Raw genomic sequence first — 27393 nt, forward strand, 5'->3', positions numbered from 1 at the left:
GTTCGGAGAGTTTCCTCTGTCTTCTGCTAGAGCTCATGTTTTCCAAGGATGGCCTGGTTCTCTCCAGATGGAGAAAAGTGCGTCATGTGAGCATTCGCTGGAGAAAAATAATGGCTGGAGTGATGAGTCACTGAATCAGAATCAGTCGTGGAGGCCGAAACAAAGGAAAAGACGCAGCGTGTCCGGCTGCCAGAGTTAAAAGCACAGAGATCTCGGGGCGCTCCATTTTCGGTTTGATCCCAAGTGCTTTGGAAAGGAACACGACCGCACGTCATCTGGGCCCGTTCTGTTTACGAGACACACGAAGCAGACGTTACGGTGGCTGTGAGGCTGGTTTCGAGACTTTGTAAACCGTTTCTGAGGTGAATACCTGACGAATGAGTGCGGCGTCCTCACAGTAATGACACACCAGCAGCAATGCTCATTACCGCCAGAGCGTTTTCACCCGTTAACTGCGTCTGTGCTGCCGCTCCGGCCTGATAACACAAACACAGCCAAACACAGCCGGACTGATTAAAGGACCCAATAATTGTTCTGTAATTTTCATATCATTTTCTATAATTTCTCAGAAGCCTGTAAAAGGAGTTCTGAGAAAAGAGAGAAAGAAAGAGAGAGAGAGAGAAAGAGAGAGAGACAGAGACACAGAGAGAGAGAGAGAGAGAGAGAGAGAGAGAGAGAGAGAGACAAAGGAAAGAAAACAAAAGAGGACCTGAAAAGGTGCCTGTTAATAGACTCGTTATCTACACAATGACTGACAGTCAAAAGGAGAAAATGTCTGTGTTTCTATGGAGGAGAAAGCAGGGAAACCCAACTGACCTCCAGCTCTCCCTCTCTCTTTTCCTCCTTCTCTTTCACTCTCTCTCCTTTACTCTTTTCTCTGTCTCCTACCCTTTTTTCTTTTTCTTTCATTCTCTCTCTCACACATTCTCTTCATCACTCTTTTTTCCTTCTCTCCCTCTCCCCCTCTCTTTTCTCTATCTCTTGCACTCCTCTCTCTCTCTCTCTCTCTCTCTCTCTCTCTCTCTCTCTCTCTCTCACTGTTGTTCCTCTCTGTCCCCCACATTTGTCTCTGTCATTTTCTTCTATCTCCCTCTCTCCCCAATTCTTCGTTCTCTCTCTCTATCACTTTTTCTGTTTCTCTCTCTATCTTTGCACTCTTTGCCTCTCCCTTATTGTTTTCTCTGTCTCTTGCATTTTTTCTCTTTCTCCGTTTTTCCATCTCCTTTCTCTCACTTTCTTTCACTCTCTCTCTCCTTCACTCTTTTCTCTCTAGCTCTCTTCTTTCTCTTTTCTCTCATTCTCCCAGTCTCTCCCACCCTTTTCTTTTTCTTTTTTCTCTCTCTACTACATTCTCTCCATCACTTTTTTCTTTCTTTCTCTCTCTCTCCCCCTCTCTCTTTTCTCTCTTGCACTTCTCTCTCTCTCCCTTACTCACTCTCTGTCCCCCACATTTATCTTTCTTTTCTCTCTCCCTCTCTTCCTGACTCTTTTTCTCTTTCTTTCCATCACTCTTTTTCCCTTTTTTCTGTTTCTCTCTCTCTCTCTCTCTCTCTCTCTCTCTCTCTCTCTCTGCACCACTCATGTTCTCTTCCTAGTTTCTCTCTTGCACTCTTTTTCTCTTTGTCTCTTTCTACATTTTCCTCTCCTTTCTCTCCCTTTCTTTCCCCCTCTCGTTCCTTCACTCTTTTCTCTGTCTCTGGATCTCTTTTTTCTGTCTTCTCTATCTTTTTTCTGGTCTCTCCCACCCTTTTCTCTCCATCACTCTTTTTTCTTTCTTCCTCCTCTTTTCTTTCTCTCCCTCTCTCTTGTACTCCTCTCTCTCCCTCACCATTGTTCCTCACTCTCTGTCCCCCACATTTGTCTCTGTCATTCTCTTCTCTCTCCCTCTCTCCCCAATTCTTCTTTCTCTCTCTTTCGTTCTTAGTTTCTTTTCATCACTCATTTTTTGTTTCTCTCTCTATCTTTGCACTCATTTTCTCTCCCTCACTATTTTCTCTGTCTCTTGCATTTTTTCTCTCTTTCTCCATTTCTTTCATTCCTTTCTCTCTTTTTCTTTCACTCTCTCTCTCTCATTCACTCCTTTCTCTATCTCTAGCTCTCTTTTTTATGTCTTTTCTTTCTTCCGGTCTTTCCCACCATTTTCTCTTTCTTTCATTCTCTTTCACACACATTTTCTCCATCACTCTTTGTTGTTCCTCACTCTGTCCCCCCATATTTGTCTGTCATTCTTTTCTCTTTCCCTCTGTCCTCAACTGTTTTTTCTTTCTTTCTCTCTTGTTTTCTTTCCATCACTTCTCTCTCTCTCTCTCTCTCTTACTCTGTTCAAGTTCAGTGTATCTTTATTGGCATGGCTGTTTAAGCTACAGTATCATCAAAGCATTATAACAATGATAGCAATAACAACATAAACACACAGTGACAATGATAACAAAGTTACTGGACTATATAAAACTATATAAACAACTATAATTATACAAATGAGTAAACTAACATATTTGTAATTTTTAAATAGAAATATGTAGTATTGGGGGTCTGGACTGTGGGGCTCAGTAGGGTGGGGGTAGGGGGTAGTATACTGTCTCTCAGGCGGTGATGTATAGTTATATGTTTAGCAGTGTGTGTGTGTGGCGGGGCTTAGCCCCCTTCCAAAATGAAATGAAATCAGCTTTCTAAAATTGTCAGTCTAAATTTCTGTGCATCTCTGTCTCAACAGTGACCACACAGCCTCTCCTCTCTGGGCAGCCATCACTCTTTTTTCTGTTTCTCTCTCTCTCTATCACTCTTTTTTCTGTTTCTCTCTCATTTCTCTCTCTCTCTATCACTCTTTTTTCTGTTTCTCTCTCTCTCTCTGTCACTCTTTTTTCTGTTTCTCTCTCATTTCTCTCTATCACTCTTTTTTCTGTTTCTCTCTCTCTCATTTCTCTCTCTCTCTATCACTCCTTTTTTCTCTTTCTCTTTCTCTCTATCACTCTTTTTTCTCTTTCTCTCTCTCCTTTACTCTTTTCTCTCTTGCACTTTTTCCCCTCTTCTCTCTTTCTCCCTGTCTCTTCCACTCTTTTCTCTCTCTTTCATTCTCTCTCACACACATTCTCTCCATCATTATTTTTTCTGTTTCTCTCTCATCCTTTCTTTCTGTCCCTCTCACTGTTGTTCCTCACTCTCTGTCCCCCCACATTTTTTTCTGTCATTCTTTTCTCTCTCCCTCTCTCCCCAACTCTTCTTTCTCTCTCTGCTGGCCGTCATGACAACTAGGGAGACAGCAGACCGGGGTGCTGTCGTAGTAATGAGTCAGCTTTCTTGAAGGTCACACACACACACACACACACACACACACACACACACACACACACACACACACACTTCTCTCAGTTGTGAGCACTGAAGGATTCACTGAACACAATCAGTTCCTGATAAACAGCAGCTACTTTAACTTAAACCGTTCATACTGAAGAACTGAGTGACTTACAGAACTGCAGTACATCCAGCATCTATCAGGAGCTGAAAAGGTCTGTGTGACCGTAATGAAGGCCTGGACACATTGTGAGTGCGTTGACTGAAGTGTTGGAGATGCATTGTTATAGAAACGATTCAGGCAATTTGGGTGACTACTGAGTTCTACTGTTAGCAGGCTTACATTAGCCTCGTAGCTTCAGTTCTAAACTATAGAAGCAAAATTTGGACTCCACATCTGTCTTGGCTGACGGACTATATCTAGTCCAGGGGTCAGCAGCATGCGGCTCTTTTACTGCCCTGTTGTGGCTCCACAGCAGAATCAGATTTGTAGGTAAAAATAAAATAATCCTCCTTTACAGTAAAATAAAGCTTTGCTGATCGTTCAACACAGTTTAACAATAAATGGTCTTAAACTCTGGAGTTAATGTAGAACTGCTAATTCACCCTTTAACCCTGAAGATCAGCGCAGACTGCTGGTCACCATAGCAACACAGACAACAATCTCACCTAGCTAGTAGCTGTTGTCAGTCATACTGTTCTAAAATGTTGGTCCTCAATCCCACCGTTCTAGAGTGTTCTCCCCATTTCACACTGTTCCAGAATATTCTCCCGCTTCAAACTCTAATAGAAGGCTCTTCGTCTTTCACGCTGTTCTAGAATGTTCTCCTCATTCACACTGTTCTAGAATGTTCTCCTCATTCAAACTCTTCTAGAAGGCTCTTCATCGCTAATACAGGAAGAATGTTGTTCTTTGTTCACTCTGTTCTAGAACACTCATTGTCATTCAGACTGTTCTAGAATGTTGGTCATCTTTCACGCAGTTCTAGAATGTTTTTCCTTTTTCACACTGTTCTAGAACATTCATTGTCATTCAGACTGTTCTAGAATATTGGTCCTCATTCACACAGTTCTAACTTTTGGTCTAAAATAAAATGCTAAAGAATGTTCTTCCTCGTTCTAGAACATTCACTGTCATTCATACTGTTCTAGGATACTGGTCCTCATTCACGCTGTTCTAGAATGTTCTCCTCATTCACACTGTTCTAGAATGTTCTCCTCATTCAAACTCTTCTAGAAGGCTCTTCATCGCTAATACAGGAAGAATGTTGTTCTTTGTTCACTCTGTTCTAGAACACTCATTGTCATTCAGACTGTTCTAGAATGTTGGTCATCTTTCACGCAGTTCTAGAATGTTTTTCCTTTTTCACACTGTTCTAGAACATTCGTTGTCATTCAGACTGTTCTAGAATATTGGTCCTCATTCACACAGTTCTAACTTTTGGTCTAAAATAAAATGCTAAAGAATGTTCTTCCTCGTTCTAGAACATTCACTGTCATTCATACTGTTCTAGGATACTGGTCCTCATTCACGCTGTTCTAGAATGTTCTCCCCATGCACACTGTTCTAGAATATTCTCCCCATTCAAACTCTTCTAGAAGGCTCTTTATCTTTCACACAGTTCTAGAATGTTCTTCCTCATTTACACTGTTCTAGAACATTCATTGCCATTCATACTGGTCTAAAATGTTGGTCTTCTTTCACACAGTTCTGGAATGTTTTTCTTCGTGCACTGTTCTAGAACATTTGCTGTCATTCATAATGTTCTAGACTGTTGGTCCTCATTCACACTGTTCTAGTATGTTCTCTCCAGTCACACTGTTCTCCCCATTGAAACTCTTCTAGAGTGCTCTTCATCTTTCAAACTGTTCTAGAATGTTCTTCCCCCATTCACACTCTTCTACAATATTCTCCCTATTGAAGCCCTTCTAGAGTGCTGTTCATCTTTCACACTGTTCTAGAATGTTCTTTATCTCTCACATTGTTCTAGAATATTCTCCCCAGTTACTAGTTATATTTGCTCAGTTCCATGTACTCATGTACAGTTTTGAATGCTAATGCTTTAACTTCTATTCGAGTAAATTTGTAAGGTAAAGAATGCACTTTTTACTCAGTTCTGTTCTAGATCTGCCCTGCGATGGACTGGCGACCTGTCCATGGTGTATCCTGCCTTCCGCCCAATGACAGCTGGGATAGGCTCCAGCACCCCACCGCGACCCAGAAGGATAAGCGGTTTAGATGATGTATGTATGTATGTATGTATGTTCTAGATCTCCTTTTATTAGGTTTAATGTCAAACTGTTGTGCTGGTTCAGCTCCTGCTCTGCTTTACTGTTGATCTCACCTCTGATTTTGGAGCTTTATCATTTTATTTTAGACCAAAATGTTCCAAAATAAGCAGAATAGAGTCTAACAAACTTCACTTCTGATGTCCACAGATGCTGGATGTTCAGTTGTACAGGGGAGCTCAACACTGGGGTTTTTGCACCTCAGACTATTTTTGTTCAACTTGTAGTTTGTAGCTATGTTTACTTCTACCTGGGTCATTATTTCACTGAATTAAGAGTGCTTTTACTGGTCTCAGTCTGCTGAACCCACCTCTGGAGCCTGCTGGAGAGTGTTGAATCAGTGCACTTTAGCGAGACACACCCGTAATGCACAGGCCTAAGCTTTAAGTGAAAGAGTATTTACCTTCCTTTCTCTCACTCTGAGTAATGCTAGTTGGACAATGAGGAATCACGCTTAGCGCAGGCTCACACAGGTCTGTACGGTGACACCTTACTTGAACCCTAATTGACATAACTATGCCATAAACATGTCCTAGCAGATGTCATGTGATGTAATGAGCTATAGTGACACATTTGTTCAGTAATATAACAGTGTTATGTTGCCGTTACTGGTAATTGTTATGACAGCTTATGTCATAGGCAAATTTTTGCTGTGTTCTTTAGTCATAGCATCGTATGTTATAACATATATTATGAAAATTAGTAGCAATTATAACATGACGCTGTTATATTAAAGCAATAAGCCATGAGAGGTTGTGCATTACTGTTGTTTTATCATGGTAAGGTTGTCCTAAATCTCCATTCCTTGTGATAAAACCGCAGTAACAAATGGCCTCAAGGGGCTTATTGCTTTTATTAAACAGCGGCCAGCGTAAAATATGATAAACTACACAATTGTTCACAAAATAATTTGTTATTATTTATAATAATAGATATAAACAAGTATTCCGCCAAGAAATGTAGTTCCTTTAGAGTATGGTATACTTGCTAAGCAACCATGGGCCACTGAATGAGGATTTATAAGTACCTTTTGGTACCAAATTGCCACTGCGAGTCTTATTTAGCACCAATCCAGCGGCCCCTCTTCTCACACTGGGGCTGACTCTTAAACGGCTCCCTGCTCCCTACATAGTGCACTACGTAGGAGTTTAAATACTGGATGCTGCAGCCCAACAGAGCAAAATACAGCTAAGAAGTATCCACACTCGATAAATAATGCACTGTTTGGCTCTAGAATTTCTAAACTTTAATAACTAGCACACTATTTAGGGAGTACAGAGCCGTCACGCATCCTTCAGGCTCTGAGGTCTCTTGGGACTCCATTTCCCAGAACCCCCAGGGGGATCACATGATTCTCAGTCCTCCATCTTGCCCCAATCACCGCTCTCTGTCACCGGAGTATTAACTGGTTTCACCGGTTGTCATATAATTAGTTTAGTATAAAGCCTGGGCTTTTAGTCTAGTTCCTCGCGAGGTATTGCTTCTTTTCCCCAAGAGCTACTGAGCATTATAATCTTCTGTTGTGATTTTCCGGTTTTTGACTCTGTTTGCTGTTTTTGACTTTTGCCCTTTTGCATTTGCCCTTTGGACTTTGTTTGCCTTATGTTTGTCTTTTTGTGTAACTTACCTTTGCTGGATTTGACCTTTGCCTGTTTTTTGACTATGATTTTGGATTACGACTCTAACATTAAAGCCTCACTCTCTTTTTTAAACTGCGAGCGTCTGAGTTATTCTGCCTCGTTACAGAACGTTTGAAGTGTGTAAAACATTCAAGTGACATATTTAGACTTTTATACTGCCGTTTTACAGTTAATCATACTGTAATTACTTTAATTCCAGCCTGTGATATAGGTATTTAGGCTGTTGGCTCTTTTGGCCTGTTAGCTAGCTGACCAGCCTGGTTCTAGTTAAGAACATAAGCTGTCAGCCCCTCAGTTTAAACAGAAAATGGGTTCTTACTTTATCAGTTCACTCAGTGCTCCATTCGTGCAGCATGAGAGTCGAGGATTATTCATTAACAGCACAAGGGTTGTTGTGCTGTGGTGCAGTGATACACAATTCAGTCACTGTGAGGCGGTCATAGGTGTGTGTGTATCGTGGATTTAACAACGGCTTCAAGCGCTGCTCAGCCAATCAGATTTTAGGACCAGAACTATCCGTTTTATAACACTGAATATAGTCTGTCATAACAGCTCATGACAGCATATGGCATGTTTGCAGCAAGGTTATGTCAATCATCATACCTTAGATGATTGGAGATTATATAGATTACATACATACAGAAGGGGAAAGTCAAGTGAACCAACTTCTAAGACTGAACTTTGGAGGTGTGTCTGCAGATTCTTTGAGAAACTGAAAGTGAGTCTCCTGAAAAGAGTGGAAGCTGGAATAAAGGTAAAGAGCGGACACCACATTAAATACTGTTTCTGACACAAATGTATATGTATATATATATATATATATATATATATATATACATATATATATATAATATACATATATATATATATGAGTGGATCAGACACAGCAGGGCTGCAGGTGTTTTTAAACACTGTGTCCACTCACTGTCCACTCTATTAGACACTCCTACCTTGTCAGTCCACCTTGTAGATGTAAAGTCAGAGATGATAGCTCATCTGCTGCTGCACAGTTTGTGTTGGTCATCCTTTAGCCCTTCATCAGTGGTCACAGGACACTGCCCACAGGACGCTGTTGGCTGGATATATTTGGTTGGTGGACTATTCTCAGTCCAGCAGTGACACTGAGGTGTTTAAAAACTCCAGCAGCACTGCTGTGTCTGATCCACTCAGGCCAGCACAACACACACTAACACACCACCACCACGTCAGTGTTACTGCAGTGCTGAGAATGATCCACCACCCGAATAGAACCTGCTCTGTGAGGGTCCATGGGGGTCCTGACCACTGAAGAACAGGGTAAAAGGGGGCTAACAAAGTATCAGAGAAACAGATGGACTACAGTCTGTAACTGTAGAACTACAAAGTGCACCTATATAGAAACAATAATGTTATGCTGATTGGTGTGTATATATATAAATGAATATATATATATATATATAATATATATATATATATATACATATGGAAGAAATGGTTTTGCTCTTTCAGTTTCAGAGCTTCTCTGAGCTTAAATAACTACAGTGTTAGAAGAAAGTCCTTGTGCTGATAAAGTACACAGACACTTGATGCCGAGAGATGTTGAGATCTGTTTATCACATAAACAGTACCTGCCTAGACTCGGTTTTCTCCTGTCACGTCTATTTTATGATGCCTGAGGGTAAATCTGATGCCAGGTCAGCAACATTGCTGTAAAACCTTAAATAAACCTGGACTGTTCCATTCCAGCCCGGAGACACACCCTGCTTTCATACAGGTGCGGCAGACTGACAGTAATAAGGAAATATTTTATAAGGAGGCAATGTAATCACACTTTTTAATATTGTTTTAGATAAGGCTTTTATTTTCAATGCACTTTGATCTCACGTGAAGTTTTCCCATTTAATATCTGAGGAACAATTGGCACCATGAAGGTAAACTCGCAGGATATTGTGCTATGTACAGTGCGGCCTATAATCGATACTGAGTAACGCAAGTGAGATGAGGTCGTATTCTTAAATGACACAATAGATCAGCCAATGAGGGTAGAATTACGATAGATGTTTATATAAGATAAACAAAGTCTCGTTTTGCCTTGACAGATCTTTGTAAACATCATAAGTATGGTGGATCTTTCCAGATGTTTGTTAGGTCGAGCGTGTGATTGTTGTGATATCGTTGCGTTGGAGGCGGTGGGCACCGCGGTGTTGCTGCCATAACAACCAGGATTTGTTTATCTCTGATGAATCAGCATGATATGCCATGGATGACTGACCTACTTACCAAAATGACACACATACACCGGTCACTCCACCTTATGCTCACTCACACGCACATATAGACTCACAATATATGAACAATTATAGCTGTAGGCACACCTAGACTTCAGATATACGCCCAGACCTACGCCTCACATATACGCACAAAGCTACACCTCACATATACACACAAAGCTACGCCTCACATATTCGCACAAACATCCACCTCACATATACGCACAAACATCCACCTCACATATACGCACAAACCTACACCTCACATATACACACAAACCTACATCTCACATATACACACAAACCTACATCTCACACATACACACAAAGCTACGCTTCACATATACGCACAAAGCTACGCCTCACATATACGCACAAACATCCACCTCACATATACGCACAAACATACACCTCACATATACGCACAAACCTACGTCTCACATATACGCACAAAGCTACGCTTCACATATACGCACAAAGCTACGCCTCACATATACGCACAAACATACACCTCACATATACACACAAACCTACACCTCACATATACGCACAAAGCTACACCTCACATATACGCACAAACCTACACCTCACATATACACACAAACCTACATCTCACATATACGCACAAACATACACCTCACATATACACACAAACCTACATCTCACATATACGCACAAACATACACCTCACATATACACACAAACCTACATCTCACATATACACACAAAGCTACGCTTCACATATACGCACAAAGCTACGCCTCACATATACGCACAAACCTACACCTCACATATACACACAAAGCTACGCTTCACATATACACACAAAGCTACGCTTCACATATACACACAAACCTACATCTCACATATACACACAAACCTACACCTCACATATACACACAAAGCTACGCCTCACATATTCGCACAAAGCTACACCTCACATATATACGCACAAAGCTACACCCCACATATACACACAAACCTACATCTCACATATACGCACAAAGCTACACCTCACATATATGCACAAACCTATACCTCACATATACGCACAAACCTACACCCCACATATACACACAAACCTATACTTGACATATACGCACAAACCTACATCGCACATATACACACAAAGCTACGCCTCACATATACGCACAAACCTACATCTCACATATACGCACAAAGCTACACCTCACATATACACACAAACCTACACCTCACATATACGTATAAACCTATACCTCACATATACACACAAACTTACACCTCACATATACACACAAACCTACATCTCACATATACACACAAACCTACATCTCACATATACACACAAAGCTACACCTCACATATACACACAAACCTACACCTCACATATACACACAAACCTACACCTCACATATACGCACAAAGCTACGCCTCACATATACGCACAAAGCTACGCCTCACATATACGCACAAACCTACGCCTCACATATACACACAAAGCTACGCCTCACATATACGCACAAAGCTACGCCTCACATATACGCACAAACCTACGCCTCACATATACACACACACAAGCTACGCCTCACATATACACACAAAGCTACGCTCACATATACGCACAAAGCTACGCCTCACATATACACACAAACCTACGCCTCACATATACACACAAAGCTACGCCTCACATATACGCACAAAGCTACGCCTCACATACACACAAAGCTACGCCTCACATATAAACACAAAGCTACGCCTCACATATACGCACAAAGCTACGCCTCACATATACGCACAAGCCTACGCCTCACATATACGCACAAAGCCACGCCTCACATATACACACAAACCTATGCTTACATATCGCACAAACCCATCGCACATATACACACAAAGCTACGCCTCACATATACGCACAAAGCTACGCCTCACATATACGCACAAGCCTACGCCTCACATATACGCACAATGCTACGCCTCATATATATGCACAAAGCTACGCCTCACATATACGCACAAACCTACGCCTCACATATACGAAAACCTACCTCACATATGCACACATACGCCTCACATATACGCACAATGCTACGCCTCATATATATGCACAAAGCTACGCCTCACATATACGCACAAACCTACGCCTCACATATACGCACAAAGCTACGCCTCACATATAAATGCAAAGCTACGCCTCACATACACACAAAGCTACGCCTCACATATAAACACAAAGCTATGCCTCATATATACGCACAAAGCTACGCCTCACATATACGCACAAAGCTACGCCTCACATATACACACAAAGCTACGCCTCACATATACACACAAAGCTACGCCTCACATATACACACAAAGCTACGCCTAATATATACACACAAACCTACGCCTCTCATATACACACAAAGCTACGCCTCATATATACACACAAAGCTACGCCTCACATATACACACAAACCTACGCCTCACATATACACACAAAGCTACGCCTCATATATACGCACAAAGCTACGCCTCACATATACGCACAAAGCTACGCCTCACATACACACAAAGCTACGCCTCACATATAAACACATAGGTACGCCTCACATATACACACAAAGCTACGCCTCATATATACACACAAACCTACGCCTCACATATACACACAAAGCTACGCCTCATATATACACACAAACCTACGCCTCACATATACACACAAAGCTACGCCTCATATATACACACAAAGCTACGCCCCTATACACAAACTACGCCTATATACACACAAAGCTACGCCTCATATATACACACAAAGCTACGCCTCATATATACACACAAAGCTACGCATCATATATACACACAAAGCTACCCCTCATATATACACACAAAGCTACCCCTCATATATACACACAAAGCTATGCCTCATATATACACACAAAGCTACGCCTCACATATACACACAAACCTACACCTCAGATATACACACAAACATACACCTCACATATACACACAAACCTACACCTCAGATATACACACAAACCTACACCTCACATATACACACAAACCTACACCTCAGATATACACACAAACATACACCTCACATATACACACAAACCTACACCTCAGATATACACACAAAGCTACGCCTCACATATACACACAAACCTACACCTCAGATATACACACAAACCTACACCTCACATATACACACAAACCTACACCTCAGATATACACACAAACCTACACCTCACATACACACACAAACCTACGCCTCACATATACACACAAACCTACACCTCAGATATACACACAAACCTACACCTCAGGTATATGACAAACCTACACCTCACATATACACACAAACCTACGCCTCAGATATACACACAAACCTACACCTCACATATACACACAAACCTACGCCTCACATATACGCACAAAGATCCCTACTTACTTATTAATATTATTGGTATATAATCTAATAGGAGTATTTTTTCTGAGCAAATAAAGACTTTATGTCTAATGATATGGATTTTTAAATCTCCATTTCCCAAACACACACACACACACACACACACACGCACACACACACACACACACCCTCACAATTCCTGACATGCTGGCAGACACGCAGCTGGAGAAACATGCTGCTTCGTTAGGATCGGCTAAACATAATCCTGACATCATTACACCAGTGTGTGTGTGTGTATCTCAGTATTATTCATTATAAAAGACTGAGACACACAATACTCACACAGTGAGACTTCATTGCCCTCTATAAAACATCACAGTATGAATAGCAAACATAGCAGCAACATTAAATCTCATTATTCAGTAACTGTTATGCATTATTATGTATCCACAGTGACTAATTCAGTGTTTACTATGAATTATTCTGTGACTACAATGAAATATTCAGCTCATGTGTGTCAGCGGTGTCCAGTCTCATCTACAAGTGCCCAGTGTGACAAAAGCTGCCAATTCTGAAATAATTGTTTTTATGATGTCACAAAAAACAAAGCATTTCCATTTCTATCCACATATTCAGTGTAGAGCACTTTAATCCCGTTCATTCACACTGAGGCAGTGAAGAGAGTTTCAGCCGCGCTGTTTTCTGAATGAGGCTCAGTACAGGGCCTTTTACAGTAACCCAAGGCCAAACATGAGAAGTTTGACGGTTGAGAGAAAATAATAGCAGGATGTGCAGAGCAGAGACTCACAGTGAGAGATTAAAGAGGAGCAGCCGAGCGGCAGAGCTTCTCGCTTTCATATCGCAGAAACACATCTCCTCCCTCATCTCTGAATTACGGCATCCTCGGTCTCCCCCTGTGTCCCCTGTGGCCTACTTCCATCATCTCTCTCTCTCTCTCTCTCTCTCTCCTTTTTTGTCCTACTCTTTTCCAACATTTATCTTTTCTTTCTTTTTTCTTTCTTTATTTTTTGTGATCCAAAATCTCTCCCTGTCTCTACTCTCATTCTCTCTTTTTCTTTCCCCCTTCTCTCTCACTCCAATTTTCTTTATTCCTCTTTCTTTGCTTCTATTTTCTTCTATCCTCCTTTTTCTTTTTGTCTTTCTTTTTCTTTAGTTCTTGCCTCTCTTCTAACATCTCTCTAACTCTCTATATCTCTCCTGCTTTATTATTATTTATGTCCACCTCCTTGTTTCTACGCTTATTGTCCATTTTATCAGCTCCACTTACTATATAGGTGCACTTTGTAGTTCTACAGTTACAGACTGTAGTCCATCTGTTTCTCTGATACTTTGTTAGCCCCCTTTTACCCTGTTCTTCAGTGGTCAGGACCCCCATGGACCCTCACAGAGCAGGTACTATTTGGGTGGTGGATCATTCTCAGCACTGCAGTAACACTGACGTGGTGGTGGTGTGTTAGTGTGTGTTGTGCTGGTACGAGTGGATCAGACTCAGCAGTGCTGCTGGAGTTTTTAAACACCTCACTATCACTGCTGGACTGAGAATAGTCCACCAACCAAAAATATCCAGCCAACAGCGTCCTGTGACCACTGATGAAGGACTAGAGGATGACCAACACAAACTGTGCAGCAGCAGATGAGCTATTGTCTCTGACAAGGTAGGAGTGTCTAATAGAGTGGACAGTGAGTGGACACAGTGTTTAAAAACTCCAGCAGCACTGCTGTGTCTGATCCACTCGTACCAGCACAACACACACTAACACACCACCACCACGTCAGTGTTACTGCAGTGCTGAGAATGATCCACCACCCAAATAGTACCTGCTCTGTGAGGGTCCATGGGGGTCCTGACCACTGAAGAACAGGGTAAAAGGGGGCTAACAAAGTATCAGAGAAACAGATGGACTACAGTCTGTAACTGTAGAACTACAAAGTGCACCTATATAGTAAGTGGAGCTGATAAAATGGACAATGAGCATAGAAACGAGGAAGTGGTCAGAATGTTATACCTGATCAGTGTATGTATACCGAGCATGGTGTGTGTGTGTGTGTGTGTGTGTGTGCGTGTGTGTGTGTGTGTATGTGTGTATGTACATATACTCTTTCTTTCTTTTTTACTCTTTATTGCCTGGAGGCAGTTCCGGGCTCTCTGTCCATCTCCGTGTTATATATCACCCTTATTTTACATCCTCTATCTCTGTGAGCGATCGTGCTCCATTTTATTCCTCCTGCAGTGTTTCTTTCTCACCTCTGCATTTATTCTTTTCTCTCTTTCATCCTCCACCCAGCAACATCAGCAGCTCTGTTGTCTCCTCCATCCCTGCATCATTATTTTCTCTTTTCATTGGACTCATGTTTCTCATCTCTTTTCACAAGGCCTCCTATTTTTCACTCCCTCAGCTCTTCCTTCAATACGGGTATAAAAAGAACAGAATAAAAAAACAGTAATCCGGTTGGGTGAGTTACAAACACAAAGCCTGTGATCACATGACATTTATATATTTATTTACATCTCTGAGCTACACTGTTACAGAACATAGCAGCCATTCGGAGATGTAACCTTCTAATAGATCTCTGCTTTTGGTATCCACTTACTGGCCACTTTATTAGAAACCCCTACCTGAACATCCATTCACTGACCACTTTATTAGAAACCCCTACTTTGTACTTCCACTCACTGGCCACTTTATTAGAAACACTTACCTTGTGCCACTCACTGGCCACTTTATTAGAAACCCCTACTTTGTACTTCCACTCACTGGCCACTTTATTAGAAACACTTACCTTGTGCCACTCACTGGCCACTTTATTAGAAACCCCTACTTTGTACTTCCACTCGCTGGTCACTTTTATTAAAAAAACACACCTCGTACTTCTAATAAAGTGTCCAGTGAGTAAAAACACCTACCTTGGACGTTCACTCACTCACTGGCCACTTTATTAGAAATACCTACCTTGGACGTTCACTCACTGGCCACTTTATTAGAAACACTCACCTTATACATTCAGTATTAACAGTATATGTACAATGTCAGAGTGCAGCATGAGTGTAGGTGAATCATTTTTAGCCCCACTCTGTGGTGAGAATTGACCAATGATGAAAAGGGTGTGTGGGGGAGGTGTGATAAATTGTGCACCTATAGTATATATATATTTATATATATATATGCATAATATAAATGTTCTTGCCACACTTTCATAGTATATTACGTTTCTCCTGATGTTTTCTAGGATAAAAAGTCTTCATCTGTGCTGTATGTGCTCTTTGTGCATTCTCCACATTGGAGTCTACAGTGAAAGGTGAGTAAGTGGAGCCTCCTACTGGCCATTGTGAGTATTTCAACTTTTTCGCTTACATAACAGACATTTAACCCACCACACACACACATAAGGCTTAACTGCACCTTCAGCAGTATGACTGTAGAAGCTGTGTAAAGTCCAGTTGTACATGTAAAGCAGTCCAGCTGTATATACAGAGGGTTTTTATTATGTCTTATCTGGTAAGATTAGTGAGGAGAAAAAGCTTTGAGGTTGAAAACAATCGTTTTACGGGACGTGACTGTTTTCATTTCGAAATTTGGACTGATCCTTACGCAAAGAGCTGCTGTCTGCCAGGCCGCTGCAGGAATGGTGTGGCATTTACCGTAAAAGCTAGTTATGGTTTCCATAAGGCACGACTACATGACAGGCTTTGCTAACCGAGCTTAATTCAGTGTGTATACGGATCAGAACCTCGACTCATTTGTGCCAGTCTTGCTCTCTGGTGTTATTGTTTCCACTGGGCAGGAAAAAGCAAAGGCAGACAGTAAATTACAGATTGGGCACAAGCTGCGGCTGACATTAGCAAATAAAAACGCAAGCGGTGGCAAGCTAGCCAGAGGGTGGAAAGGGGAGAAAAGCTAATTTAGTGCTGGACATGTGGGTGACTTTCATGCTGGTCAGGAAAGTGAGGTTTTACTGAAAATGGCAGTGTGACACAACATGACATGGCCAATGGAGAATTCCTACAACATGGGAGAGGAGAAAAAAAGAGAGGAGAGAAGAGTAAAGGAGAGAAAAGGACTACTAAGAGGACAGAAAAAGAGGAACGAGAGAGCAGGAAAAGAGAGGAGAGTAGATGAAAATAAAAGAGGAGAGAAGAGAAGAGAAGAGAAGAGAAGAGAAGAGAAAGTGGAAAAAAGGAGGAGAGGAAAAGAAGAGAGAAGAGGAAAGTGGAGACAGGAGAATAGAAGAGAAGAGAAGAGAAGAGAAGAGAAGAGAAGAGGAGAGAATAGAAGAGAAGACAGGAAAAGAGAAGAGGAGAGGAGAGAAGAGAAGAGGAGAGAATCGAAGAGAAGACAGGAGAAGAGAAGAGAACACAAGAAGAAAACACTAAAGAAGAGAAAAAAAAAGCAAAAAGAAGAGAAGAGAAAAGAACACAGGAGAAGAGAAGATAACACAGGAGAAGAGAAGAGAAGAGAAGAGAAGAGAAGAGAAGAGAAGAGAAAAGAACACAGGAGAAGAGAAGATAACACAGGAGAAGAGAAGAGAAGAGAGGACGAGTAGAGAAGAGAGGAGAAGAGCAGAAAAGAGAAGGAAAGAGAGGAAAAGAGGAGAGAAGAGAAGAGAAAAGTAGAGAAGAGAGGAAAAAAGCGGAGAGGATTTCTCTGACCTACTTACAGCTGCTCTGTGCTGAACCTACTGCACCCCTGAAACACAGAACTCTACAGAATGACTTTTTCTAATAAGAGCTGCAGCTTTTTGGCGAAGAGTATTTTTCCTTGGGGAGAGGAGACTGAAGTCCCCGCAACCACTACATGTTCATGTTTGTATTGAACTGGAGGGGTTTGGTCCCTTCAAAGAGACAAATACGTAGACATATACACACACTTACATCCTGCAAGTGGGTCAGTCGCTGCTACTGAGTGCAGCTGGTCACTAACTTGAACAATCCAAGATCATAATGAACTGGCTGCCTCGCAACAGGTGTGGTCATTTTCACCTCATGCGCGACACACAGGTCAGTCCATGTATGCCGGACTACATGATTATGTTTCATACAGTAAGGACTTTCGCTTTTGTTCAGATTCATTCATCAGCGCTGATCCTGTGTGCAGAAGCTCAGACTAAACTGTGCTGCAATATGTAATTTCCTGTGGATGAGCTCTGCTGGTGCGTCACTAATTTCCATCCACAAATAAATCCAAGCCTGGAGATCTAATTAGGCCTATTACCTACCAGGGATCACACCACGGTGATTAAAATGCATTTGTGTGGTTACAGAGCAGAGATGAGTCAAAGAGAACAGTCGCAGAGGCCTAAATGAAGCCCAAAACTGTCATTACTGACATCGAGATTAAAGAAATAGTTCAGAAAAAATTTAAAATTTTAATTTACACAGTCTTCCCCTTTACATCAAATGTATAATAGACAGCCAAAACATATTTAGTGTCTGAAGTTCGCTTCGTCAGTTTTTACTCTGGAGCTACGAGGCTTACACACTTAAAAAAGACGGTTCTTCAAAAGTTCTTAAGTGAAAAAAAAATAGTTCTATGTAGAACTATGAACACTCAAAGAACCTTTTGCATGATTAAAGGGTTCTTTGCATTGTGAAATCGTTCGTCAGACTGATGAAAAGTGTGTTTTATATAATTCTATGTAGAACCTTTTTGAAAAACGTTCTATACAGCACCAAAAAGGGTTCTTCTATTGTTACAGTGTTGACGTCATAACAGTAGAAGAACCCTTTTTTGGTGCTACATAGAGCCCTTTTCAAAAAGGGTATCTGTAGAACCACTTAAAACTCTCTCTCACAATCTGAAGAACCTTTTAACGATGCAAAGAACCCTTTAATCATGCAAAGGGATATTTGAGTCTTTGTGGTTTTATGTAGAACCTTTTTGAAAAGGGTTCTATATAGCATTGGCCACTCATAACACTGACATCATAACAATAGAAGAATTCTTTTTGGTGCTATATTAGCATTATATAGAACCATGTACAACACATTCTCCATCAGTCTAAAGAACGATTTTACCATGTAAAGAACCATTTAATCGTGCTAAGGGTTCTTTGGGTGTTCATGGTTCCGTATAGAACTATTTTCTTTAATAAAGAACCCTTGAAGAACCATGTTTTTTAAGAGTGTATAAGTAATGAATGAAGCTTAACTGCTTGCCTACATCATCACACACTCCTCACAGAATGTGTGGGGTTGTTTTAAAGGGGAAGTCCACCAATTATCCAAATTTCCTGCATAATTAAATGGTAAACAGAGTCATTCAGAGTGGTTTGGTGTGAAACGCTCTGTTCTAGAGAAACTTACAGAGTCAGAACTGTTCACAGTGGTGGTGATAGGAACCAGACGTCCACCTCCAAAAGCTCCCTCACAGAAAGTTACTACATGAAGTGGTTATGAATTCAGTGCCTGATGTCTGAGACACTGTTTTAATAAATTTGTTTTTTGACCTAAAATGTATTTATTAAAATCCATGCATGGTGGAGGGATACTTGCAGGGAGTTGTGAGGCAAAATAGTCCCCAAAGAAAACGTATTATTCCTGATTTTCCACTATTTCACCATCACATTCCATATAAACTCAGAAGACTCGTGTAGGTTCACTGGTGGTTCTGGATAGTAAATAAAATGTCTATATTTGTGTTGTAGTCATGGCGACCCCTGGTTCCTATCACCACCACTGTAAAAACATCTGAACCATTTCACACCAAACCACTCTGAATCACTCTGTTTACACCTCACACACTGAATTATGCAGAAAGTTTATAGAAAAATGCAGAAAAATTGGTGAAATTTCCCTTTTAATAAATCTCTAATAGATTGGCTTCTGTGGTTTCTGACACTGTATAACACACTGTTATCTATGAACATGGACAACATTCAGGTGACTCCTGCTACTGTTTTTAGCTACACTATATGTGCAAAGGGTTATCTTATTGATGAATTCGGCTACTTTAAGGTCACCCTTTGCTGATACAGGTGTTCAGTAACACAAACTGCTTGTATAATCTAAACAGAAAAGCACTGACCACTTAAATGGGACACTCTGGAGCAGCCAAACATGAGCCTAAGGCTACCATGTCCAAGGCCAAGTGTGGGCTAGAGGGATATAAAGCCTCCCAGCACTGGGCTGTGGAGCAGTGAAACAGTTCTCTGGAGTGATGGAGCTCCATCCAATACCTTTGGGATGAGTTTGTGATCCAGACCTTCCAACCATCCAACATCCAGACCATCCAACATCAGTACCTGACCTCACTAATGCTCAATCAAATCCTCACAGCAATGTTCCAACATCTAGTGTAAAGCCTTCCCAGAAGAGTAGAGGGCATACAAAGTATGTCTTATATCTATTATCTGTAATTACAATATAATGCAGTGCATTATGTAATGCTGTTCCTTTAAGAGGGATACAGAATCATGATTGAATGACAGATTAAAGCAGGTCCACATGTGCAACTCTTTGGATGTTTATGGCGTACTGGAGACTCATTTACATGCTCAATGAGGGCGTTACACAACAGCATCAATAATCGATTAACCGCCCCCGCTGGCGTGCCGAATCAAACAGTTTAATAATTCATAAACGTTAAAGGATGATGACTCACATTCTGGGGAAACCTGATTACCCCACTGATAAATTACCATGGAGTTTTATCTGCCATTGATATTTGCCTTATGGTTTCTGTATCTTGTTTTGTGTATCTGAATTTAATGGAGTTTTTTTGGTAAATAAAGCCTCATGATCAGTTGCTTTAACTCTGAGTCTGAGGTTACCTAAAGAGCAGGCTCATATATCTAAGTAACCCTTTAAAACAAAGATTATTATTAAGTTATTAGTTGTTATTCAGTAACTACTATGAATTATTCAGTAACCCTCAGGGACGTATAGGCCTAGTAATTTCTTAGTTTCTTTATTAGAATTGTCATGCTTGTTATGCAAACTATGCAAATATTGTAGTGCTACACTATTATTTCATAGGTCTTGATTGAAAATAAAAGGAAACATTCTTGGAACTGTCAATAAAAATGATTCAATCAGTTTTTTTTCTTTGTGGTATCTACAGAGATACAGCCAAGCTGCTCTCCCATTGGTTAGGACCTCAGGAGCTGAACTGATGGTCTTACACCAGGGGTCGGCAACATGCAGCTCTTTTACTGTCCTGTTGTGGCTCCACAGCAGAATCAGATTTGCAGGTAAAAATAAAATAATCCTCCTTTACAGTAAAATAAAGCTCTGCTGATCGTTCAACACAGTTTAACAATAAATGGTCTTAAACTCTGGAGTTAATGTAGAACTGCTAATTCACCCTTTAACCCTGAAGATCAGCGCAGACTGCTGGTCACCATAGCAACACTGACAACAGTCTTGCCTAGCTAGTAGCTAACAAAACGTTAAAGAGAAAGATTTAAGATGAATATCAGTAATTTGGAGACAAATGGGCTTATTTGCATTTATAATCACTCCAGCTGGTTTCCTGATACATTTAATTTGCAGCGAGAAACTGACAAGTCAGTTTCTCGTTCTCCAGCTTCTTATTCGAATTTTCCCGTTCCACCTTAAATGGTGCAACAGTTACATTCCGGCACCTTAGGCACCATTTAAGGTGGAACGGTATAATTCGAACAAGAAGCTGGCGAATGAGAAGCGACTTCAGCCTCGTAAAAAGTCGAACGCTGACAGACATTTTACAAGAAACTGTTCTACTTTTGGAAAAGTTTCCTGCTGGAGATACGAGAAAAGCTAAAGCTTAAAGCAGAGCAAAGTAAGTCTGCGTTTTAGTTTATATTTTTTAGCCTGTACTAGAACATTTACACATACTGAGACATATTTACAGCCAACGTGGTAGAATGGACATAAAATGTTGTGGCTCCCAAGGTGGTTTAATTTTCGTTGAAAGGACAAAGTGGCTCTTCTTAACATTTGGGTTGCTGACCCCTTCCTATATGTTAGATTAGCTACCAACATAATGAAGATGTGACAAGGGGAATCAACCAGTCATGTTTGATTTACAGTGGGTTTGTGATAAAAACACATCATTCTAGGCCTTTTGGAAGCGCTAGATATGTCACTAACTGTAAATGTGAGCTGTAGTCTGAGCAGGTTCGGATTAGTTGTTAGGAATGGAAAACTGCGGCGGCAGCTCTATGGCAGAACTCTTCACTGAGGGAGTCACTGTAAAACTGATACATACAAGCTCAGATATATGTTAATGTCTTTTTTCTTAAGCTTCAAATAAAACACAATGTCTTTTACAAGCTTCGCATATCTGTGTTTAATCTAGAATGGCTAGAAAAATGTTAATGTGAACTGCCATTAGCTTAGTGCTAACAAACTATTAGAATCCCATAGGGGTGCTAGCAGAAATTTGCATTATTGTAAAAGTGGGTTTTTTTCTTATTTGGAGTTTTGGCATTTATTGTCTGAACTAAAGTCCTAGCACTAATAGTCATAGTTCACCACTGATCACTACTGATATTTAGTAACTTATCCAAGTTATTTAGTAACTACTATAAATGATTCAGTATTTACTACAAATTATCCATTACCTACAATGAAACATTCAGAAACCACTCCAAATTATTCAGTAACTACTAGAAATTATTTTATATCTACTGTGAATTATTTAGTATCTACTATAAATCATTAAGTATTTATTACGAAATATTTAACATCTAGTATGTATGGTTCAGTATCTACTATAAATGATTCACAGTAACTACTATGAATTTTTCAGTAACGACTAAAAATCATCAAGTATCTATAATAAAATTCAGCATCTACTATGATTTATTAAGTAAATTACATTAATTATTCAGTAACTACTATAAGTTATTCAACAACTGCTATGAAAGATCTGTGGTTAAGTAAGGAATTGAAGTGTGGCCCTGTATACAGGCCGTTTAGAGTTCAGAGGGTTAAACAAATGAAATAAAGCTTTACTGTAATTACTGTAAATGAATTTGCACTAAGTGTAGTCGGGCTCCATTATTTTAAAATAGGACAGGAGGAAGAAAACAAAGCCGTCTCTGTGTGTGCGTCCTCAGAACCCTTGTGATTGCTGTTTGGTGTGTGATGAAGGCTCGTGATTAGCGTTAGCATTGCCCAGGAGCGAGGAAAACAGCATGAGAGCCAACCGCAGGTACAGAAGGAAATTCTGCTGGGATTTAAGGACAGAAACAGTGTTCACCTTGGACCAAGACTGGGCAATATCAACGTTATCATACCCCTGTACTGTCATACTGTCTTGAGATAATACACTAATGCATAACCCCTGGCCACTTTATCAGAAACCCCTCGCTTGTTACTCCACCTTGGCGGTGTTCAGTTTGAGACTGTAGCCCATCTGCTGATGTTCAACCTGTGTAAGTCACTCTAGTCTTTATTCCTGACCACAGTGCCACCCTTCATCAAATATTTTTATGCTGTATGTAAATGAATATATAACATATCGCTGTTATCGGTTTTGGCATAATGTGAAAATACCTGTTGCCCTTTACATTGTATGTAAATTACATGATGAATGGACTAAAAGAAACGGCCCAAAATGGCTTGGAAAAAAGTCTGGTTCCATTGACTTACATTAAAAGTAAGGTATGTTTTTATTATGTTCTGATCTATTCAAACCCAAGGCATTAATAAAGATATAGATAAGCTAAATACATACTAATTCACTATTTATAGGGTACTTTGTATTGGGAGTAGTCTGTCCCAAACCCAAACCCCTTAGTTTACACTTGTGAAAATAATACTTTTGTTTTGTTTTTGGGTTTTCTTTTATCTTTTTGACTTCCTTTAAAGTTGAAAGATTGAGATTTATCGTGAGTTTGATTTTTAAATAAAAAATCTTTATTCAAAAAATGCTGTCCTACGTTTTATTGTCACTATCAAAACACAGAGATTTGGTATGTAGGCGGAGCCTTATTTTAACCACGCCTCTGCACTTTAGAGCAGGAAGTGAGGCTGCATCCCTGTCACTCATGGCCACATGGTGAGCAGTTAGATCCCATTGTTTTGAAGTTAAAGTGTTCCAAAGTCTGGAAATCAGTGTGGAACGTTAAAAATTTGTTTCATATTTTTTGCAATTAAGTATTTTTTAGTGTTTTAAAGTAACATGTAATGATTTTCTGTATGAACAGCTATTCAAAGCTGTGTTTGCTGCTCATGTACCTGCTGTGTTTTTGAGCTCAAAATGAGCTAAAATTGCCACCACCAAAACAGTCACTACTGAAACATTTTTGTAGTGACAAAATGGAATGTCCAGTCATTTATTTTAATAAAATAAACATGATTAAGGTATAGGGTCACTCAAAGCAAAAGGATTTTAGTCCAAGATCAGTTAAACTATAAACTATAAAAATGTCACTATAGGCCTTCTGGGGGTTCTAGATACATCACTAACTGTGAGTACAAGTAGTAGCCTGACCGATGTATTTCCGTCAGGAGGAAAACAGCAGCTCTGTGTCAGGACACTGAAGAAGTCACTATAAAACTGATATAAAGTAAAAAAATATGTTAATATGTCTGTTACAAGCTTCAGATGTCTGCATTTAACCTAGAATGGCCAAAAAGTATTAATGCGAATCGCAGTTAGCTTAGCGCTAACATACCACTCAAATCTCATAGGGATGCTAGCAGAAATTAGCATTATTGTAGAAGCGTTTACATTTATGGCCCCAGCTGAAGGCCTAGCTCTTCAGTTTGATACTGACATTAACCCTCCAAAGTTTAGTTATTACTTTTCTTTTGCCATACTATTCAAATATAATAAACTACTTACTAATATAATTACATAGTGAGTTACACATTTAATTACATTTACATTTAATTTATATTCTGGTTCAAGTCAGCACTTCTGACTCTTTATGGTTTCAATTAGTTAAGAAATGAATTTTTTAGCTTGTTTGAATAATCTACAAGTAAGAACTAGTTTACATATCATGATAAAGTGCTTTAATTTTGATCATTACTGCCTCTAAAGTTCTTTCCTGATGTCATAGTTTTGCTCATATGGAGTCTGAGTGTGCTGGTGTGCAGAGCAGATGGAACGGAGCGGCAGTAAGCAGATCTGTGTGTCATTAGAGCTCCTCTGGTGCTGTGGAGAGCGTGACGGCTGCTGCTCAGTTACTGATTAACTCAATAACGGAAGAACGGCAATCGAGTCGTGCTAAGTGGGTCACTTATATGGAGGGGAGGGCGAGAGAAATAAGGAGAGAACATACAAAAAGGCCTTTCTCTCCTCTCTAACGTTCTGTCCTGCCTCTTTCCTGATTCAGACTTTTTATTTGCTTATTAATATTAAATTGAATTATTAATGAATAATTCAGTATCTACACACCTCGGCAAAAAACAGGCCAAAGTGGCAAAACATCAAGCTTTTAAAGGTCTTAAGAATATTTAATGGAACAAATAGATAAAGTAACTGAATATGTGAGAGCTTTTCCCTTCGATTTCTTTAAATGCTGAAGTTTTGAGTGTAAATTTGCAGACAGTCTTTTACAGAAAGATGAGTCAATATTGTTCCACTCAGCATTGACGGCTTCAAACAGCTAAAAACATTGCTGAGCTAGTCTGTGTTTAATGTGAGACCAAATATTCTCCATCAGGTTTTAATCTGGACTCTAGAAGTGACCTGCCTATCTTCCTTACAGTCCTTACATATAAATAAAAGAGGATTTGACCACATACGCAGTGTTTCTCTGTGGTTTTTCTTTGCCCAGACACTACAGTAGTAAGCACAGATTATTTACCACTCTACTAGTTTTTCAAAATATCTGTGTAATTTGATCATTGAGATGTAAACAGAGTGATTCAGGGTGGTTTGGTGTGAAACGGTTCAGATGTCTTTACAGTGGTGCTGATAGGAACCAGGGGTCGCCATGACTACAACACAAATATAGACATTTTATTTACTATCCAGAACCACCAGTGAACCTACACGAGTCTTCTGAGTTTATATGGAATGTTGATGATGGAAAATAGTGGAAAATCTGAAAAAAATTTTGAAAAGTTTTAATTGGGGACTATTTTGACTCTCATCTCAAAAGTACCATAAAACAATGTCTTATCGTATACATAACCACTTCATGTAGTAACTTTCTGTGAGGGAGCTTTTGGAGGTGGACGTCTGGTTCCTATCACCACCACTGTGAACAGTTCTGACTCAGTAAGTTTCTCTAGAACAGAGCTTTTCACACCAAACCACTCTGAATGACTCTGTTTACATCTCAAAAATGCAATTATGCATCCCATATATACACTTGTGTATTTTTTTTTATGAAGCTATGTCCTCATATATTTTTTTTATGTACCGTCCTAAATGTAATTTCCATAATCCTTTAACACACCCTGATTTTATGATAACGTGTGCTAACGCTTTATATATATACATATATATATATATATATATATATATATATATATATATATATATATATATATATGTGTGTGTGTGTGTGTTAAAAAACAATAAAATAAAAATTTTTAAAAAATTAACACAAAAAATAATTTTGAAATTATTTTGAAAAATCAGTGGAGTTCCCCTTTAAATACATTTAATGGGGAAAATACTTTAAATGATTTCAAATACAATCATCTGTCCACCTACACAGATCAGAGATCAAACATTAAGTATTAAAGCCAAGCAGTGTTATCTCTTTCTTTGATAAGCTGCAGCTCCTAAACATGTTATTCAAATACGCAGATTACAGATCGGTACAGTCTCAGTTTGCGCAACCAGACAGAGTTTGATTTTGTTGTAGTTACGCTTACATGTTTAAAAGTTTTGGTGACGCAACCATAGTGACATTTACAGCACAAAAACAATATTTTCTCATTTTTTATTTAATCTCAATTTGAACTGAAAGCTTAAACAACACTCACTCGCTTTTTTCTTGATCACCAACCTTTATCAGACCTGATTCTTCAGCCCTGTCAGTCTGCTTCAGTTTCCTTCTCTCCCTCTCCTCGCCTGTGTTTAGAAACATGTATTTTTATTAAACTCAGATTCACAAGAACTCAAGGATTAAATAGTTTTTTTTTTGTTTAAACTGGCAAAAATCCTCTCACCTTTATATGGAGCTGCCAAGTCTTACTTACCATCTACAGACTGAGGAATTGAGGGATATAAAACTGTTACAATCAACACAGCATTAGTATTAGTGATATAGAGTAACTAAGGCTAAGGTGATTGTTAATATAAATACTTAATAGAAATATGAAAGCAAATAATGAGTGAAGTGTCTTAAAATTCCTAGTTGGCTCTTCAGCTAACCTTCATGTTTTATGGCGTATCCCCTTTTCTTTACCTCACAGGAATTTAAAGTTAGCAGTTAAAATCTTGATAGCCAGCTACTCTGACCACAGTTTGTACAAATCCTTATTGTAGACAGATCTTCACCCTGTAACTACTCACTGTTTTAGACTGTATATTTGAATAAGGCCTAATCTTTATTTTAGGATGCTTTCAGCTAAAATCCTGTCACAATTTGAGTGGTAACTGACGTTACTTTGGCAGAGTGAGTAGCAGCAGAGACC

General features: G+C 39.7%; 1 long non-coding RNA gene across 2 annotated transcripts; it reads right to left on the bottom strand.

Moving 5' to 3' along the window:
• Positions 1 to 26809, bottom strand: LOC118813961. 2 transcript variants are annotated; one of them, XR_005007688.1, is made up of 4 exons: positions 26763 to 26809; positions 15112 to 15269; positions 371 to 476; positions 1 to 286 (listed from the first exon to the last, which is right to left on the bottom strand). It is a non-coding gene; the product is annotated as an uncharacterized LOC118813961 (long non-coding RNA). The 2 variants fall into 2 exon arrangements; XR_005007687.1 differs by lacking the exon at positions 26763 to 26809 and having other exon boundaries at positions 15112 to 15525.
• Positions 26810 to 27393: the final 584 nt, after the last annotated feature.

This window comes from Colossoma macropomum, unplaced genomic scaffold, assembly GCF_904425465.1.
Source record: "Colossoma macropomum unplaced genomic scaffold, Colossoma_macropomum, whole genome shotgun sequence".
Classification (NCBI taxonomy): domain Eukaryota; kingdom Metazoa; phylum Chordata; class Actinopteri; order Characiformes; family Serrasalmidae; genus Colossoma; species Colossoma macropomum.